Source organism: Pecten maximus, chromosome 10, assembly GCF_902652985.1.
Source record: "Pecten maximus chromosome 10, xPecMax1.1, whole genome shotgun sequence".
Classification (NCBI taxonomy): Eukaryota; Metazoa; Mollusca; class Bivalvia; order Pectinida; family Pectinidae; genus Pecten; species Pecten maximus.
The window spans coordinates 18,876,469-18,894,155 of NC_047024.1; the positions used below are offsets into that span (position 1 = coordinate 18,876,469).

The 17,687-nt window shown below is 33.7% G+C and overlaps 1 protein-coding gene across 3 annotated transcripts in view; it reads left to right on the forward strand.

Moving 5' to 3' along the window:
- LOC117335474 overlaps window positions 1-17,687 on the forward strand; it is a 116,535-nt gene that overhangs the window by 45,107 nt on the left and 53,741 nt on the right. Inside the window, exons 1-2 of one of the 3 annotated variants that reach the window (XM_033895490.1) lie at window positions 5,610-5,678; window positions 9,566-9,636. The gene's annotated coding sequence lies outside the window, so the exon portion shown is untranslated. Of the gene's footprint in view, window positions 1-5,609; window positions 5,679-9,565; window positions 9,637-14,484; window positions 14,669-17,687 lie in introns of those variants that run through there. The other 2 variants (XM_033895491.1, XM_033895492.1) reach the window with 2 other exon arrangements.

Genomic DNA, 17,687 nt, shown 5'->3' on the forward strand with positions numbered 1-17,687 from the left:
AATGTGTTCAAAATCTACACTGGGGCGAGGAAAATTACACATTTCTAATCCCTAGTGCTCCCTCACCACAAACAAATTCCCTCCACCTCCCTCACCAACACCCTAAATCTACTCTGCTGAAATTGGGTATAAAATGCCTAAGTCATTTACAACTGATATATTACAAATAGTAATTCCATTTAGTTTCACCAATAACATTCAGTCATTACATTTCCTAACACAAACAGTCAATACATCCCATAATACTGACAGTCAATACATCCCATAATACTGACAGTCAATACATCCCATAATACTGACAGTCAATACATCCCATAATACTGACAGTCAATACATTCCAGAATACTGACAGTCACTGCATCCCATAATACTGACAGTCACTGCATCCCATAATACTATGTTACGTTAATGGTTCTAACACATGGAACAACAGCATCAAAACACATGTGCTTTACATTACACTAGGTAATCATAGGTGCTTCATATTTAAACATTAAACCCAATTACGACCGGCAAATAGCTTAATATCTGTATCAAAGAAACGTGAAAATAAACTATCAGAATTTTCCCTGTTAAATGGAAAATAAAACGAATCGAGACTTGTCAACCATTTAAACATGTTTACACACCTTTATGAACACCTGAATTTTTACCTGACCAACCCCTATTGGGTGTCTAAATCAAATTAAATGAGGCATTTGCCATTAAATGCTCAAGTGGAAATCATTGAGGAATAAGCTCAGTAAATTATACAGGGCAACTAGGACTATTTTTCCGCTACCCATTAGGTTCTGACCAAGTGTGACGACAACCCAAGGGGAATAATCCACAAGGGTAGTTAATCAAAAATGTATGCATATTAGTACATCATCATAAACCGGTCTGTGTGCTCTCAAATACAGACATGTCAGAGTCAAATCCCATTTCAAAAGTGAATTTTACATCAAGTCTATGAACTTTATTCTTCTCTAGATTTATCACCATTGTCAAAATCATACAATACTCAAATGTGTACAGTGAACATTTTGTTTCATTTTAAACAACCAATCTCAAAAAATAAAAATAGCAAAGACATAAATAACTTAATTGATGGACTGGCTGGCTTGGGAAGAGTAACAGTAATGCTTGTTATTTTGGACTAAATTATTTTAAACGTAAACAGATAAATCATACAATGTCTTCACACGGATGTGCCCTATTCCTCTTGAAGGTATTTTAGCTTTTTACACATGTGCCAGTTTTCCAACAAGCAGGAAATACTCAATTGATGAGTGAAAACCTACATGTTGAAGATTCAGTCTCATTTGTGTTGTAAAATAATCTTGAAACCTGTTGAACTCGGCAATTTATGAATCTTTACATCTACTTAGATAGCAGCGTAATTGGGACATCAAGACATCTGTTAGATTTTCTAAAGTAAAAATTCAACCGACTTGCAAATGATGAAAGAGGAAATGAAAGGGAAGGCCTGAGTTTCTGGTTATTTCTTTATCGGCTCTAAGACAACTCTCCTGACCTCCCTACATGGCAACCCGACTGCCAGCACATTTTCTCTCATCTACAAACATGCCTGCTTGCATGACTTCCTCCCAAATGCACCCAACTGCTCTCTGGTATTCACTACAAAAAGAAACGGGTTCAAATTTATCGAATTTCTTATCTGCGAAATTAGTTTCTAGATATGTAAATTACTATTTCCTTCTTCATACATTGGAGTAATTATGTAACGTAACGTAACTGTTAAAGCTGCCCGCTAGTTCTGTACATAGGTCTCAGCATACTTCTGTATGGAGATTCATACGATGTGCCATTCATTGTGAAATATGTATTTCCATGTTTGTTAAAATTGTATTGAAAACTTCAAACATTTCTCGTGATATGTTCCATATTAATTCTACCAGAAAAAAAATATATCCTTCCGTCATCATTGATTTATCAATTATTATCAATGCAAAAACAAGTAATTACAAAAACATCTTTCGTTAGAACTAACACCATTTTTGAAGATCTAAGATTCTTCTTGTATTGAAATTGAACAATTATTTTGTAAGAAATTCTGACAAGTTAACAATTTATTGTTTTCTAAATTGTTTTCACATACTCTGAATTTTTCCCACAGGATATCACAATAATACATTTAAAAAAATATGGTTAAGCATGTCTCGTATGTCCATATACCTTTCCGTGTTCCATGTGAGTTTATTCAAATATCTGATCAACAAATGAATACATTGTTTCCATCAACTTACAATTTTCCATATTATTGACGCCCGTAAAATTATTAATATTAAAACCTTGTAAATGTTTAAACGACTTCATTGTGGGCATGAATTTCTTTCGTTCAATTTAAACCCTATCATTTTACACCTCATGTGTAAACTTCTGTTACAAAGAATCGTATCTTACAAAAGAGCGGTCATGTGATGAAATTTCATAATTACATGCTTGTGTCGGTCTGTTCACCTGTGACATGTTAAACAAAGCTCTCTCATTCCTTTCCTCCGTCATCAAAAAACAAATCTCACAGGAAAACCTACGGACACTTCACAAAACTTCAAACTTATTATTTTCTCAGCTTTTTTTTCGTATGTTACATGTCATTTTTCCTGCCGACATTTCATGTAATTTCAGATGGTTGTTCTTAAAACCAGAATTACCACTTAGCTGTTTAACTGAATTTACCGCAGGGGCCTTCGACAGCGGCTTTGAAGCTCAATGGGCTGAATTGTTTTATCTGACTGGCGAACCACCAAAGGGTGTATATTTTCACAGCTCAAGTGCCCCTTTTTCTTCTTTGAATTACATAAGGTAATCATAACATGTTTAGCTATCCCAGATGTGAATGCACTGGGTGTTACCATGAATATAAACACTTGGTAAGGTCAGTTAGCTTAGGCCTTGTGAAACTTGTTTAGCAAGCATGCTGGATGTGTTTTGCAAGTCATGTCCCCTACTGGCCTCCGCTAAAAATAGTAACAGTGACCTTGATCCATAAACCCCTGAAACTCAAACTTTGATCATCTGTAGCTACTCGTACTGAGGTTACATACTAACTTTCACCAACATACTGTAGATGTGGTTATTTTCGTGGTGTTAATTTCACGATTTCGATCTGTAAACTATTGTAACGCATGAGGGTAATTTTCGCAATCGATCCACCTGCATCTACATTTGTATTTCGAGATAAGGCAAATTGATATCAAAATAATATGCTTTGGAGAAATTCTCGCTATCAACAGGATGCACTAGGGTAAATTTCCACTTGTACAGCACTTTGAAGTACGGAAGGATGGACAGACAGGGAAGAAACCTACAATGTCCTTTACTTGACAATTAATGAAAAAAAAAAAAACATATTTTTTCTAACTTACAACCTTTTCTTTCCTATCAGATCTTGATCAGGCCTACAAATAACACCTGGATATTAAGATCCTATCCCACTCCCGTCTTCCCCAAACTTTTCTTACTTCCCCCACCCCCTCCCACTATCCTGTCCATACTCTCCCCCCCCCATCTAAATCTAACCCCTCCTCCTATCTGTCCCTATGCAAACTCCTATGTTTTCTTTCAGAACACCTGGTTTTAAACTTTCTTCCAAAACCCAAACATCAGGATGAAGTGATAATTAACCGTTTGACGAATCTAGCGGAAATTACAAGTCTTGACACATGATGCCACAGAACCTAAATGTATACAATTCTACTATTTTTACCAGGCTTCTACCTCCATATCCATCAACTGACATCTCTACAGGAAATTACTTTTAAAAAACTGTCCAGGTGTTGACTATTACTTTTACCTCCCTGAATCCACAACACCAGCTGCTGCTACCTTAAGGGTGTATGCTACCTGGGAGTTGTATGGAATCTCCACTCCTAGAGAGTTCCAAACCTGTGAAACTTATATAAAAATGTGTTTCAGAATTTTTAAGTATTTGATGACACTTGAAAGATGCACAAGAATGTATATTCACAACACTTTGGTGACTAATATGCATCTTCTGGACAGTTATCGCCTGCTTCGCCTTGTAAAGTGTGAACATTAGTGAGTTATTTAAAGATACTAAGAGGAATGAAGAGCACTTAATTATCATATGACATTTTCAGTTTTTACTTCTATTTATAATTCTAAGAAAAATTAACCTGCATTGTTGAACTTTTGCTGTTTTCTGTAGCTTAAATGCCATCAGATGACAAAATACACAAGAATAAAATCTAAGGGAGGTACTTATACATCACTTACAGGTTTATTAACAACATTTGGGAGTAAATAACAGTTAGGGGTTATAACATATTTCATAGCTTTATGTTTACTGAGTGTGAGCATATAAACTTCAAGGTCAATAACTCTATCCTCAAGGGAGATAACTATACGTAAATCACTTGTTTAATTGGCATGGGATCATGTACAGGGACATCTACCCTCAAGGGACATAACTCTAGATAAATCACTTTTATAATTGGCATGGGATCATGTGCAGAAACATCTAGCCTTAAGGGAGATAACTGTATATATATAAATCAATTAATTGATATTATTTATATCTTCCATCTTGCTAATCAAAAGTCTGAAATGTATTAATATAACATCACTACATTCTCTATGTCACAGATAGCTGTACTGTTCAGTGGAACTTCAAAATTGTTCAAACTGTGCAGAAATTTATCAACAAATTTTGTTGACAGCATACACGTAACTTTACCCTAAACTCGTACAACAGATTTCCTATATTTAACACATCACCTTAATTAAGAACTTATTTTTGTGACAGGACTATATTTTTATTCCATCGTAAAACCAATTACTGAATCCAACCTGACAGTGAACATTTAAAATGGAGTAAAAAAGTGAAAAAAAAAGCAAAACAATTATGCAGCGGCAAATTTTCATTATAGCAAATTGAAGATCCAACATTCATAAATTCATCAACACTGTTTTTTTTTCTTTGGCTTTAACTGAAGACGAAACTAGAAAGAGAGCTGATAAGATTTCATGAATTAGAAAATTTATTTGTGATATCAACTTTTCTCATCACAAGTATTTAGTATGTAATTTCACGAGACACTGCGGTAGCGCCGTACTGAATCCATAGGCCTACCCTATCATACATTAAATCGCTTCCAGATAGTCAGATGTCATTTAACATTTTCTCACTTCACATCAATAAATTGTACAAGCTGTATAGCTAGTGGATGTATGTAATTGTTCAACAGTTTCATCGGAGATCTTATCGTAAAATTCTATATTACACCACAGAAAACCGGAAATCATATTCTAAGTTTTATAAGAAAAAAAAAAATAGAAAAAAAAAGCTTAAGATAGTAAATGCAACAAGAAATGAAAATATTTTATATAAAAAAAATGTATGCAGCTTGATATCATAACGTTGCTTAACAATAGACGATGAAGAATTACATATTTGTCCATGGTTGAGCAGGTATTGTTGAATGGATCCGACCTGCTGGCGTACCTTTACTGGTTGTGTAAGCTACAAGGGTATGTGATTTCACTGTAGCGTTGTCCTGATACAATATCATAGACTCAGGTGTCGGTACACATTCAACTACAGGTGTTCAACACTCTGTTTTCAAAATCCTCGTTAACTTGGCTTGTACATAAAATCTATTCTCAGTGGGATAGTTACAAATTACACACAGGCAAGACAGCAAACCATCCAGGTACGTGACTTTAAATCAATCTTCACATTTTTCAGCAGATCGTCTTCACTTCTCGACCAAAATGATGATATATTTTGTCAGATGTCTATAACTTTAATCATAAAAATTTCAAGAAGGAAACAAAATTTTTAATGTTACAGTAAATAAAATCTGACACTTTCGACCCTATATAAGTAACATTTATCAACAAAGTAACAGTAATAAAAAAAGTTTAAGTAGGATTACTGATTAAGTTGAATTCAAGCATGCGGCTAATTTCTGTAAAAGAGATCACCTGCTAATTCTTTATCATTACTTGAAAGTCGTTGCTGTAATAGGCAGGAGGAGGGTATTTTTGTGAAGTACTGGTTACTTTTGAATCCTTTAAAGTTAAGAAATGGTTGAAATACAGAAGACAGAGGAAAAACAGCCGAATTTCTGCTTTTTACAGGTTTCCAGAATATTTCTGGTAAAATACCAGATTATCACACATTGGATTTTGTATTTCAGATTGTAAAGTAGAAGTAGATCACACAGATTTCTTTATAAGTTTTGTATAGGTTAGCAGATTCAAAATTGTTTAGGTTTGGAAAAGTATGGTCACACAGTGAATGTTTTTATACTCTGTAAAATGGGTTTGGAAAAGTATGGTAACACAGCATATGTTTCTATATTCTTTAAAATAAGTTTGAAAAAGTATGGTCACACAGTGTATGTTTTTATACTCTCTAAAATAAGTTTGAAAAAGTATGGTCACACATATGTTTCTATATGTAAAATGGGTTTAGAAAGTATGGTCACTTGACTTAGCATACAGTTCTTTAATCTATAAAACAGGTTTGGAAATTCATACTCTGTAAAACAGGTTTGGAAATTCATACTCTGTTAAACAGGTTTGGAAATTCATACTCTGTAAAATAGGTTTGGAAATACATACTCTGTAAAATAGGTTTGGAAATTCATACTCTGTAAAATAGGTTTGGAAATTCATACTCTGTAAAACAGGTTTGGAAATTCATACTCTGTAAAATAGGTTTGGAAATTCATACTCTGTAAAACAGGTTTGGAAATTCATACTCTGTAAAACAGGTTTGGAAATTCATACTCTGTAAAATAGGTTTGGAAGAGTATGATCACACAGCATACATGTTTATAATGTATAATCACCTATACATACCCTAAAATAGTAACTATTATCAATGTATATCTTACAAAGTAAATTAAACTTGTTTTATGTACATAGGTGTTCCTTATAGACAGGCTATTTCTCCACATAGTTCCACCAGCTACCCCTTCACTGATAATAAAACCATTCCTTTACATCCAACGCCAGCCCCAGCTGATTTTACTTGTAATTAAGTCAACAGTGACACCCTCTGGACACTAAAATATGCAAAACTTGATAAAGATCCATGGTTGACCGAACTTTACAGATATATGATACAGCTCTTCAAGAAGGCCCTTCCAAACACTAGGTCTGGAATATCTCATATTTTTCATGTTTGTAGAAACAATATCTGCCTTGCATGCCAAGGAGTGCTGTTACTAACCCCTGACTCCGTCTCACACATGCTTGCATTTTGTGTATCCAAACCTGGTGATTGGCGGGATCGGATTTCACAATTACACCCAATAACTTGTTAACCAAGTGTGAACCGCCACAGCTTGTTCTAATCACACACTTCAATGTAAAATACTGCCTATGTCAACAGAGACTTATGTGGGACAGACACTAAACTGCCTGATAACACTGTATCTACTACCTTTTTACTACATCCATTTTCTTTGCTGAAGAGCTCCACATCATTTAAAATAAATGAAATTTCCCTTATAACTTGTACTATGGACAGTGGAAATGTAATTATGACACATTTCACCAGTACACACAAGAATATTCAACATATCCTGCAAATTTATTTGATGATATTAAAATCTTGAAATTGGCTATTTGGAATTTATGAACTCTTTTACGTTTCTATATATCAGGGAAGAAGATTGGAACTGAAAACAAAAATTTAGGGTCATTCACGTTCAGCTCAGATTAGAAAAGCAAATCTTTTAGGTCCAAGTCTGGTCACAGGAGGTCCAGGGCCCCATACAGCTTCTAAAGCAATATATTTCTCTCAATTTTTTTAATTTTTTTTTTTAATTTTTCTTTTTCTTTTTTTTTCCTAAAGGAGAAATTGTAAATGGATGTATAACAAAATTATCAAAATGTTTTATTAAAATGAATTAAACATTAGCACAAATAACTGCCGTTATAATTATATATAAAGTCTGGTGTTCAGGAGCATGTGTAAACACACTCAACACACACATGCATGTGCATTTGAGTTGCGCGATCAAATATTTGTTCAAATGTGACTATAGAGAAGAAATCGTGACAATTTTTTCATTAAGAACATGTCAACTCCATTCAACTGATAGGTATTCAAATACCCAAACCTGTTCAGCGAGTTTTAAAGTAAATCCATTTTCAACATTTACAATAATCATCTATATGTCAATATTAACATGGTTTCTGAGCTTTGAATGAAAACTGGTATAATAAAATGTCATCACAATGTCTACAATATTAGATCATTTTACAGTAAAGAAAAAATATATTTATTGTCGAATTTGGCTATCGGCCCACATTTTCTGCACAACAATTTTGAAATGTTAGAATTCTCTTCTCAGATAGTTCACAGTTTAAAGTCCTTCGTTTGGAATACCACAAAATGCTGAATTTGCTTTTCTTGACTGGAATTTTTTTTTTTTTTTTTTTTTGCTTAGTGGAAAAATTATCTGTATCTTGAATTTGAAGAATTCAAAAAGGAAATGTGACAACATCAAAAAGAAAAGAAAAGTCATGTCAGTCTCTTTTGCTACATAGAGTTATCTGCCCTTGTCATTATCTCGTGTCTAGACACCGGGACAGACACATATTAAGTACACTGATCCCCTCATTCCATTTCTGCTGCTGATTGTGTTATTGTATAAAACTGTACATGCGGATTGAATGTTTCTTGTTTGCCAACGGATTAACACTGTTTATTTACAGTAATCTTCCCTTTGTGTCCCCAAACGACCTTGACCAAACCTGTACTCTGACAAAACTATGCACATTATCATTTCAAACGTTTGGAGACCATCCCTTCACCTGCCCTTTGATTAAAGTATGTGCATTGTTACATAGGATATCATTGCTTAGTGATAAACAAATTAATCTCAACGACATTTTGTTCATATTGCTGCTGTTTCTGACAAATGCACCATTTTTCCTTCAATAAATAATTCCGAAGAAAATTTCAAAATGATAAATACGGAAAGAAGCCAGGCATGAAATCATATAGTAGACAGCACACATATTAACTGACAGCATTTGGCGACAAAACTGCTCCACATGTCCCGAGATTTCTTTAGACTGGTTTAGTCCCCTGGTTACTGGGGCTACTGCTCAGCCAACAACAAACATTCAGAATGTGGGCTTATCTGGGAGCAGCATTAGGCCTCGACTGATGGCCAAGTCTTGTCAGCTTGACATTACAATCTCGCAAATCTTTTTATGTAATAACTCGTCCAAGACAAAAATAATCATAAGTTCAGCTTTAAATAATGAACAATTTATAAAATATGATATTGTAAAAAAAATCCCATGCAATTTCATTTATCATTTATTGGGATTTAAAACATCTGTTGTAAGCTTGTTGAAATGAGAAGAATCACGAGCCCTAATGTCCTGATAAAGCACATGAGCTCTACGGGAAGGTGTGAAGGAATGGACAAGTCCATAGGGAATATTACAAACGAGCACAAAATCAATTTTGTTTTATCTGCTCTGTCTGAGATGATATTAAATGGGGAACCTTTATACATATATCTGGGATATGGATCAATGTTATCCTGTATTTCCTCTATGGTTGTAGGTCCGGGGAGGCCGAGAGAAGGTGATGAATGCAACACCAGACAAATGGACAGCTCCGGGATCCATTTGTAGGTGTGTATTGCCTCTATACTATTACATGTGTTGATGATGAATTTGTCCTTCGAGGGCATTTATAATTTATTTGTATGGGAGAAAGAAAGCCTCCTGTCCTCCGTGATAGATAAATGTTTCTCTGGCATGCTATTATTTGTAAGCAGTAATCTTGGCTAACGGTTATAAAACACTGGTGAAAGATGTCCTCCTTAATTTAAGATGTTGATGGATGTACATGTATTCTTGTGCTATGTAACTGACCGTTTAACTGACCAAACAACCTTGCTACTGGACATCACATTTATCTAAAGGAATGTCTCATATAGTGTAACAAGAAATACACAATAATATCATTTATCTAAAAAAAAATCATTACTTATTTCATGTTACCGGTAAAAGACATGCAACTATTTAAATCTTTTCCTGTGCATGGAATGGAATTTTCTCTCTGTATAAAGACAGTTATTATGTAGAGTAAAAATACAATTTATGAATGATATCATAGTTCACTGACTTGAAAGAAAAGGTTTTGAAATATCTCCAAAAGGAATATATGAAATGTATCTTGCCTCCAGACAAGCACACTATTGACAATACTTTCCATTGTTCTAGCATATTCGTTGTTCATTCATATCAACCGAGACTTACATTTATCTTACATATATTAACAATTTTATTGTCTTCTAGTTCATGAATATGAGAGTTTATAATTTATACCAACTTCCAAAACAAAATAAACTATTATCATGTTTCTACAATCTCTGATCAATAAACACTAAAATCATTAATTATTTCACTTACTTTTATTATTTCATTTAATTAGTCATTAATTATTTCACTCAATTTCATTATTTCACTCAATGAAAACCTTTAATTATTTCACTCAATTTTATTTCTTCACTCAGTCAAAATTATAATTTTTTTCCCTCAATTAGAATTATTTCACTCAATTAATATTCTTAATGAATTCTCTCAATTAAAATTCTTCATTATTTCACACAATGAAAATTCTTCATTAATGTACTCAATCCTCTTAAGAGAATATTTATTTTCCCTGCATGTTTGTCCATACTATCTGCATGGTGAAACCTTCAGCATTTTCACAACTGAATGATTGAAAAGACCAGACAATTGTCTCTGTCAACTACAGTATAACATCAAATACAAATTCACAGTTCAACCTGAGGAATGAAAATGTTGTATCCAAGATACAGTATTGACTGAAACTTGAAATGGCTCCAAGTTTCTCACCTACTTACTAAAAAAAAAACACATAGAATTTAAATTGATTTACCCAACATACACCAGGCTATAATTTATTACAGATACAAAGACTCCCCATTTATCTAAGTGTTTCTTCAATGACAAGGAAACTGCTATGGGCGTCCTTGCTTCATTACCTATAAATCACAACACCTTTCTCAACCTTACCTGCAAATATTTGCACCTGCTAAAACTCTAGCTTGACTTCGATCTATTTGCCCGAACCTCTTTCCCCACTAAAACCACTTCTCGGATTTCCCATGTAACACAGTGATGATTTGCTGCTCTCTTACATAAAATTGTTGAGAAATTTCGTTTCATTTTTAAGTACAGCTAGAAAACGTAAAACAAACCCAACATCTGAAGAAATATATTCTTTACTACAAACACACGAAAAAAACTTATCATTGATTATTAAATTTTGTATAAAAAAATTAGTACCCGTGGATGATGAGAGCACTGTGGGATATTTTTATAGTGCTGTCATACTGAAATGTTAAACCTAGATAGTAACAAATTGTATGACCTGTCATTGAAAGAAATCAACATGAAAGATTTCTGGGACAAATTTGCGATTTAATTACTCTTCATTAAAGACAAACTCATTTGTTTAAAGAAAGCATATCTGGTATAAAAGCCCTGTGAGTATTTACAAACAGTTTGAAACCAATTAGAAACTCCATACAGATCTGGCCATTATAGGCATTATAATGACATTTTAAACAATTTTATTACCAAGCTCAGCACAGTTACACATTTAATGAGAATGGTGTATGTTACAATTTTTTTTCTAAGTAAACTTTTGGGTGAAGAACGTAAAGTCGGTACAATTTTTACGAGTTCACTAAAATGTGGTGGAACCCTCTGAGCAACAGTGTCTATTACATGGCTCTATAACAAATAAAATGTATCCCCCTATAACGCAAGTAACCACATATGTGTCCTGTAATAAAATACTTCATAAGGGTAGAAATATACATTAAACTCCTGGGAAAACAACCTCGAGTACACCTGGATTTTCGCTGAGTGAAGGCAGTTTAAATTAAGATAATTGAATTCGAGTCCGATCACCCGGTAACAAAAAAAGGAAGTTCTAATAAATGGTTGACAAAATATTTGGCTCATTTCTGAATAAAGTTGGTGAATAGGCAGGACGTCTAACATTACTTAATCAGTGAAATTAACACTGTGTTTGTGTAAGTTAGGTGATTACTTGGGAAGTTATACTCGTTAATTTCTGTCATCAATACCTGTATTATACCTCGTTAGTCACCGCCACCTATAGAGCTCCACAATTTGTTAAGATATATTCTTTTTTAATTTCGTACAAGGTGAGAATCGTAAGATTTATAATGGTTTCACACCTGTGAAAATGTACAACTCTCTACACTAAGTGACCTTTTTTGGCAGTTCTGATATTTTTTGACTTGAAGCTACATCAGGACTTTCTGTAAATATATACTTTCGTGAGGATTTTCTGTGATATATGTTACAGTAAAATATAAAACAATAGAGCACATGGCCCAATCACCCTGGGGCTGCTGTAGGTAAAATAGACCAGAAAACAGGTGCTCATTAACGATGTCAAATAGCTGTCAGTCTCCATTTTATATCCACTTAAATAACACTAGAATATAATACTGTCAGTATGGAATCATCAGGGATCTTTGTTATACTCTTGGTAAAATACATGACACAGAACTGGAGTTGGTTAATCTATCACCATTGAAATATGTTCATGCTCATTGTTAAAACAATTCATCTATTAATTGAGTTAGATAATCCAAAGTTCAAATCCTGGTCTTATATACATGTTGGTTTCACATATGTATATCTGTACAAATTATATCTGTATAAATCATATCTGTACAAATCATACCTGTAAAATTATATCTGTACAAATCATATGTATGTACAAATCATACCTGTAAAAATCATATCTGTACAAATCATACATCTGTACAAATAATATCTGCACAAATGATATACCTGTAAAATTATATCTGTACTAATCATATACCTGTACAAATGAAACCTGTACAAATCATACCTGTACAAGTGATATCTGTACAAATCATATATGTAAAAATCATACCTGTACAAATCATATATATGTACAAATCATATATATGTACAAATCATATTTGAACAAATTATATCTGTGATTCATAGTGAGGACATATTTTGATCCACAGGATTCTGTTTAACTCTTTACGTACTCATTCAAATTTCGCGGTCGCTACCGGAAGTGAATGCTGGGTAGGTCCTTTGTGTATTGGAGCATATGGCTATCACATCAGACGTCGATAAAACGATCTTTTACTGATCTTTTACTGTTGTATAATGCTTAATATTAAATGAAGTTTATCATATGGAACAAGTACTGAGTACGGAAACTCTTTTACCCAATTTTTCCTTTAAAATACGGCGAAATCACCAGGCAGAATCGCGGGAAATGACATGTTAATCGGCACATGTGTCACACATGTGCAAGAAATCACGCAGCCAAAACATCGTTTTTTCGGTGTGTAAAAATATTTTACATATTTCTTACTTATTTTGATGATAAACGTTACTAAATTATATATATATTATCGTTTTTAATGATTTTATTGTGTTTAACACCTCAACAATCTCGCAGAAAACGAAAGTAAATTTGAGGCCGCCATTTTGTAGCTATGTAAACAGCTCAGCATGAACCGGCGGAATTCTTTGAAATAGACAATCTTAACGAATGAATTATGCTTCTGGTACGTAAAATATACCATCAATACAATATTTACATTGCTTTTTATTTCTTAAAAACATCATTTCCGTGTCAATTCCTTCGTATGACTATGCTAAACCAGCAAGTAATATCAACATCTTTCGCGATGTTTTACGACGATTTGAGTCGTCACAAAGGATGGAAGGCATGTTAATTGTGACGTGTGTAGTCGTCATGAAGGATACAAGAGCACATTTTTGTGACGTCTGTAGTCGTCGTGAGTACGGAAAGAGTTAATGAATTTAACCACGCTACACAGAAGGTTCAGTTAATACAGGTTTTAAATCAAAAAGAGTTCCAACTGTAACACAATAACTCAGTGTAAATAATATTCAACAAAATATATATAAAGAATTTTTCTGACATAAAGAAAAAAAAATATTGAGAATGACCCAAAACTAAATTGTAAAGGCGGCTATTATTGATGGCCAGGTCAATGGCCAGGTCATTATTTGAGGGTGACCCCAGTCTTTGTAAGGGTGGCGATTATCACTTATTTGTTGACCAGCATGTTTTACTTTGATTATTATCATACTCTATTGGAAGTTTCCATCGCATAGGGTAGTCAATTAGAGATCCCTCCTTATACAGTGGAAAAAGTCGTCAGCCAGATCTGACGGGGTGCGACCACCATACAAACTGTGTGGTAGAGGTGTGGAGAGCCAACACCTGGACTCTAGGTCTGTAGCCGAGAGCCAAACCAAGGTGTCAGAGAGAACAGATATGAAGTATTTACTTAAGTCAACCAAGACTTGTGTTAAGTGACCCGTGGCCGATGTACACTTACATACACCTGTAGGTTTCTCGCCTGGCCACTCCAGGTGTCTATTGGGCTATAAACTAAGTCAGCCCAGCCTTAAAGTAGACAGGAATCACAAGTCTAACAGCTCTGATGCTGTTGTTAGTTGTGTTTAATTCACATCCTCGATACTTCTACACGGAATTACCTCAAAATCACTCGGATTAAGGATATTTATACTCCCAAGGAGTTAATACAGTGCTTTGTTTAATTTACTACAGGTAAGACTTAATATCTTTTATGTTACTAATGACACAAACATCATTCTTGAACCAGTATTTATTTCGTTGAGGGAATTTATAGAATGGCCCTGTACATTAACGTACCACAGCAGCATTGCTAGCATGGTGATTCTAATCATGACAAAAGAGGCTATAAAATTTATTTTGCGCGACGTAATTAAATGGAATGTTTAATGCACAAAATTATTGCTGATTGAAGAAACATATCAAAACATCTGAAATCTAATCAGTCTGAAATTTATCTCCTTATTCCAACAATTCTTTCAGTGCAAATTGCATTGACATGTTAAAATTTCATTTAGTGCTTAATATTACAGCTCATTTTTCATATGTTTGGTCCACAAATATGAAAAAGAGTGAATTACATGTAAGATCTATAAACAGATAATTTGTAAATTTTCTCCAGAATTTTCACATTTTCATGAAAAATAATATTACAAAATGGAATTTACTCCTGCTAAAGTGGAATTAGTTCCAACTTCAATATTTTCAAAGTTATCAATTTAAAAATGACAAGAAGCATAAACCTATATGCAATCATGATACAAAGAATATATATTCGTGGTAAATTTTATCTGACAAATCACGGGTAACAACAAAATACATAATAAAATTGTGTTAACCCTACGACAAAGTTAGAAGAGAGCATCTGGTTTTATTTCTCCGGAAACAAAGTCTTTGAATATATAATAATGGCATTCATGACTTAACACACACCAGACAATTACTCCTGCTGCTAATCATATTGACAGGTAATTACTCGAGCCCCAGGTATGACCTCTCGCTTATAAGTCTCCAGGTGTGCGACTGTTAGAGATTCAATTATACCATGGTGGCATATTAATTATCTATAGCCGAAAACATGACAAGCTTGTTATGTCTTTTTACGATTTTGGCCCTATAGCTTTTACTTGTGGGTCTGTTCTCATACCTACACACGGGTGTACGTGTTTCGTTACATCACTGACAGAGATCACACCAGCGTTTGTTTGTCACAGGTATCATTATATAACTAATCAAGTTCCCGCTGTTTTTATTCTAATGTGATCTATCACTTTACAAGGTCCCCCGATCCAGCGATAACAAGATGAGATTTTAATGATTCTGTCGAAGGTCTAGATTTAAAAGTTCTTCAGGTGAGAAGATCTAACGAATACACACAAGTAAATAACCCTCAGGTAAACATAAAGGCAGGGTCATCTCGTTCTTAAACCTGGGCAAATCTTTTGACACTCTTTGTTAAAGTTGTGACGCTAAATATTTTTTCTCCCCGAGTTTCCATGATCAATGAATAGGTACATCTAATGTATTATTGTATATGTCTTAAAAAGAGAAAAAACGAGAAACTCCTTCAATTTTAACAAAATTTTATTGACTTTCAATATGTTAAAGGGATCGAACATCGGGAGAATGTCTTTCCTAAGAATTGAAATACAAACATGTTATACAATTTTATGCAGTCTGACAGACTGTGTCTAATACTCCTATGAAATGGGTGTTACACAAGTCTACCAAGCTGTATAAATGTACATCACTATTTTTGCATCCCCTTATTAGGAAAATTAGTTTGAAAAGTAAAAAAAAGAAAATTACGATGTAGCTTGGTATTAATGAATGATTCAAGAATTCAAGTGTGTTCCTCAATCTTTCAGCAAATCTAATTTCATATTTTAATGACTGACTGACTTTATATGACACTAATTCCAAAGCTTGTATGTTTTAAAAACTCACAGCTGTTCTCTCTCGCTGGTAATATATATCTGCTAATGGACATCTTATCATGCTTCATATCTGCTTAAAAAAAATTGTACGACATACTTTGACAATTTTTTTTTATCAGAAATGAACATTGACATATACACTGTATCATTTTCGTAATGTATTTCATATAAAGCATTCTCATTCAAGGATGTCCTCAAACAGATGATAATGTAATATTTAGTCAAAACAACTTTTCAAATTCATGACTCACTCCGTCAGTTTTTATCAAACCATTCTTTAGATACTCGCAAGCCTATCTGGTATTGATAGAGATTATAGTAGATATGTTCTCTCGTTACGATCAAATCATCTAAAAGATAGTTATCATGTAAAGTGAATCTGATTTTTTAATTTCGCTATCTTGCTTTGACAGAAAATTTACATTAAAGGAATTCTATAAATAGATAATGGGTTTAATTCATGAATATCACAACAACTTCACATTTAAAACTGATTTCTTTTTCTCTGATTCAGAAACATCGGATGTATATCGTGTAATCCTTGCTAATTGAGGATGGGTTTAATTCATAAATATCACGACTTAACATCTTAAACCAATTTATCTTTCTCTAATTCAGAAACATTTTCATGATCACAGATTTGTTAATCCTGGATTTATAAATTGTAAAAACAGACCCGAGACATTTGTGAGAATGCTTAAGATTTATGACCAAGTTTGGAGAAGCTAGAAGAATATCAGATTGCACTACTGGGTATTTCTAAGTTTTCCTGAAGATGAATTACATGCCAGTCTTTTGACTGCTATCAATGGCCATATCAGATGTTAGCTCCCTCTATGTATTTATTACCAATGATGTACTTCTAGGTTTTCTACATGACAAATGTCACGAACGGCTCTCATATTTCAATGATTTCATTTGGAGTTCTGTCCTATTTTTGTCTTGAATTTCTAAAAGGAAAAAAAATGACATCGCATGATGACTGTGCATGCATCGTCTATCATTTGTCATGGGTTTATTTCTGCGTTAATATTACATGTTTATTACAAGCCTTCAAGACAAATGTACTGGTTGTTTTGGGTTTTATTGGATTTTCCGAGTCAATATTGTGTATTACATGTCTTGAAGGAAAAATGTGCAGACTTTTTTGGTTTCTTACGATGTTTTTTAGCTAGGATAGAATTACAGCAGGTCGAGTGCACATCACGTACAGAAACGCTGTAGTGTGGGCCAGACATCCGCTTGCATGTGTGGTGACCATTAAATTTGAGGTGGTT